Here is a 4,298-nt window from a genome sequence, read left to right on the forward strand (position 1 = left end):
TTTAGTAAGCAAAGAAAATATCACACGAACTTTAGAACTACAGCAGTTCGAAACCAGCAAAGCAGCGCATGCAGCTGATATGAAAAATGTGAAGGCCATGGTAAGAACACGTTGAGGACAAATATGTAAATGAAACTTTGTCATTCAAGATCCTTGTTTACATTCGTGTACATATGCAACGGCCAATGAAAAATCTCAATGACGCTGTCATTTGTTCTAATGTATTACACAGGAACAGCTGTCACCAGTCGTGTATCGTGAGTAGTTGCACCGAAATTATAGTCTCAACAGAGAGCACGTATAAAAAGCAGGAGTTCTGTAGAATATACGAGGGCGAGTTAAATGAAAGTGAACCAATGCGAATACATGACAAACGGGGTACTTTATTTAAATGTAGCCTCCATGAGCATTTAAACATTTGTCCCGTTGATTAACGAGTCGCGTAATTCCCGTCTCATTAAGCTCCTTGTGTTGCTGCTTCAAAGCGTCTGCAACTGACTTTCACGTCATCGTCCGAGACGAATCCGGTTCCCTTGAGCTGCTTTTTTCGGTTGCCCCGAAATGTGGAAGTCGCAAGGCGATAGGTCTGAGCTGTATGGCGGATGTTGCAGCGTTTCCCGCTTGAACTTTGCCAGTTTTGTATTAACCACATCAGTGACGTGGGGACGGGCATTGTCGTGGAACAAGATGACCCAATTTGTCAATTTTTCACGTAGTTTGTTCTTGATTGCGACACGCAGCCGATCCGGCGTTTCACAATATTGGAAACAATTGATAGTCTCTCAAGATTTAGCAAATTCTATAAGAAATGGCCCCTGACGATCGAGAAATAAAAGTCAACAGCATCTTTCCGGCGGAAATGACGGCCTTTGCTTTCTTTGGGGGTGTGCAATTCGAATGTTTCCATTGTAAGCGTTGCTGTCGTGTTTCAGGCTCGTAGTAGTGGTATGATGGTTGGTCTCGGATCACAATTGCAGACAAGAAATCGTCACCCTTATTGTGATACCGGATCAGATGAGTAAAGGCAGCGCCGAACTTCTCCGTATTCTGGCGGTGGCTCAAAATCTTGGGCACCCATTGCGCACACAAGAACCGATAACCGAGATGTTCATGAATTGTGGCGTGAACGGTGACGGTGAACCGAACCGTGACTGATGTTCACACGCTCTGCCAGTTCATCGATGCCCATCCTCCATTCTTGTGTCATCAGCTCATCAACCTTTGAAATTTTGATAGGGGTGATTGCACGATGGCTTTGGTCCGGTCTGGGATCGTCTTTGCAACTTTCACGTCCTTCTTTGAACCGTTTGTTCTAACGCTTCACAGTGGCCAATGAAATACAATGTTTAATGTACACGGCAGCTATATGGTGAATAATTTCTTTTTGGGAAACACCTTCAGCTGTGAAAAACCTCACGGCACCATGCTGCTCAACTTCTGGAACGTCCATTACGTCACGCAACCATGTTCAACCCAGTATATGAGCGCAATTAAGAACATTTATCCTCACACCTGCGTGTCACTTTTGTAAATGAGAGATGCCTGTGTGCTACGCGCAGGCCTTGCAGATAATGAACACAACCATAAATGCGTAGGGTGGGTAGGCTCACTTTCATTTGACTCGCCCTCGTACATTGGAAATGCGAAGATACAATGGAATATACAAATGCGAAGATACAGCTTGATAAAGGGCAAGAAAGTGCCTCTGGAAACAAAGTTCACTGCACGTATGCACAAAACTTCGCAACAAGATATCTAAACATATGTATAAGTCTCCAATAAATCTACGTATCTAAGAAAAAGTCACAGTATATAATGGGTCAAACAAGGCAAATAAACATGTTGCGCAATCACAGATTCACAGAATTCTACATCCCGCCCCCATTCCATCCACTCCCCCCCGATGTATCGCGCGCGACGCAAGGCGGCGCGCTTGCTCCTCACTTTTCTCCCTTGCGCACACAAGACTGAGCCACCATCGTCGGCTCACCCATCCCCCCACCCCCCACACGCTTTCACTCGCATATACATCATGCGGCGCGCGGTCACGATGTTATCGCCCTTGAACTTTATGCGGAACATGAAGGCGACGGCGATGGCAGGAATGCGCCAAGAGTGTCCATATAATTGCTATCGAAATAATATAATAAGAGTATCCGGCCGCTGAAGCGTCCCATGGCCCATTACTTTCCACAAAAGAAGTCACAAAATAGAACTTTCATCATGCGTGAATTCGCTGCGCCGCAGCAACGTTTTTTTTTTCCTTTTGTGGGGTGGGGGCACAGTAATGAAAAAAAAACGCAAAGGAAACTATGCTGGTCACAATCAAATGCCTATTTTGGGGAACTAATGTGGCTATTAAAGGAACATCGAAGAAAATACGAGATGCTTGGTCCACCAAGAACCATGCGCATACTGCTCGGTATCATACACCAGCGAGACAAGACTTTCTGCATAGGTTGCGCTCAAGCGAACTGCAATTCGTCTAGTCCCCACAGTGATGGCGACGAGCGACCATTGTTTCTTTTTCTCGTCTGCTAGCTAGAAAGCGGCCAAAAATCTGCCAGGCGGAAATGCGCTCGGCCAGAGAAAACCTAACGCGCACAAAAGTGCGCCGCGCGGTGGTCGGGGCAACACGAGAAAAACGCATGCGCTCTGGCTGGCTCTGGGAGCGCGCGGGTACCAGAGCGAGAACTCGAAGAGCCTCAATGTGTCCTCGCGATTAAAAGTCAAAGTAGAAAAAATAAATAAGAACGCAATTACCTTGGCTGGCTTTAGTGTCTTCACTGTATGCTTTGGCGCAGGTGAAAAAAAAAATGGTGATATTTTTTTATTTGACATGGCGGCACGAATGAACCACCACAATGCTCCGTCTCATCGGGCCTCGCTGCGGGCTTTGTCAACTTGTCTCACAGTGTGTTGATTTTGCTTGTCTCTTTGTATGGCCCGATCTACGACTTTGGAAAAGTTAATGAACCTTTGGCGTCTAATATTTATGGGATCATTAAGCTTACAAAGTTCCGCAATTGAAAATCTAAAGCCCTCGTTTGGAAATGTCAATGCACCTTTCACGTCGAAAGTTTCAGAACTTTATACACATGAAGTTTCGGAATTGACATCCACGCGCTCCGTATATTCCATGATAGAGTGTCGATTCCGCGGCCTCCGCGACATACCGCGGCGAGCCCGTTCGCCATCAAAACGTCCTTGAAACTTCGTGCACGGATGGGGCTGCTTGCCTTATGTGACTCCCTGTGCATGGGCGTTGTCGCGAAATCCAGCCCGAGTTCGCAATTTTCGTGGTGAAATGGCTTTTTTCGAGCGAGAAAAAGACGTTCTAGACAAAATCCAGAATGATTTCCGGCGCCGGGGGTTTCTTTGGTCGGCAGTGCATGGACAGCACGAAAATATTTCGGGGGGGGGAGTGAAGCCCCATAAGCCCCCCCCCCCCACCTGGCTACGCCCATGCCTACAGGTCCCAGGTGACAGACGACCTGGCTAGGCCACTGCGCATAATACATATACTTGTAACAAGTCGCGGCACGAAGAACAGACATGCACCTCACTGCACCTTCTAGTGTACGCACTGCTTCAGTCTAGCCAAGGCGATCGTGCATTGGCTACAGTGCAGTACGTCCCACCATGAAGTAATGGTTGTGAGGTCACTCGAAAGCCACAAGCGGTCACATGCAACACAGGCCTCACAAAATTCATTCTCCACAAGCTCGCTCTGAAACCTGGCCGTTGCTCCGATAAAACATCATAAGTTCGCGGGTTTGGGGCCTCATGGACGGTTCGTATTTGTTTCCACCCCGTGGTCCTGGCGCCGTCACACTTACGGGACCGCCACCATGGGAGAGTGGGAGGAAAGGAGATACGCAAGCGGTTGTAACACCGACAAAGCAGGTCCGGTGCGAACGTAGATATGGCCGACGTGAGTCAAAGTGTAGTGTCTGTTCTGATCAGCTTAATATCTGATACTGGCTGTAATTAAACCTAAGGTAATAAATTTATTTTTGAAAGCAGCCGGAGTGCTTAAAACCTGCTCCGCTCCGGTATTGCAATACCTTCGGTATTGACCCGCATCGGGGTAGAAATTTTCAATCTGCATGGCTCGATACACGCACGCAATTCTTTCCAGAACCTAGCTATACAAAACTCAACCGTAGAAGATAACGCAACAAAAAAGCGCAGGAGGCGATTCCCTCTAGTGAAACGACCTGAACCAGGACACTTCCACTGGGCGGTGCTTCGCGCGTACTCTTCGCAAATTCGCTGACGTAGTGAGTAATGAGGCA

At 47.4% G+C, this 4,298-nt stretch overlaps 1 pseudogene; it reads left to right on the top strand.

Annotated features, from left to right (window-relative positions):
- Positions 1–3,925: 3,925 nt before the first annotated feature.
- On the top strand, positions 3,926–4,085 carry LOC142573445 (U2 spliceosomal RNA; annotated as a pseudogene).
- Positions 4,086–4,298: the final 213 nt, after the last annotated feature.

Source organism: Dermacentor variabilis, chromosome 2, assembly GCF_050947875.1.
Source record: "Dermacentor variabilis isolate Ectoservices chromosome 2, ASM5094787v1, whole genome shotgun sequence".
NCBI lineage: Eukaryota > Metazoa > Arthropoda > Arachnida > Ixodida > Ixodidae > Dermacentor > Dermacentor variabilis.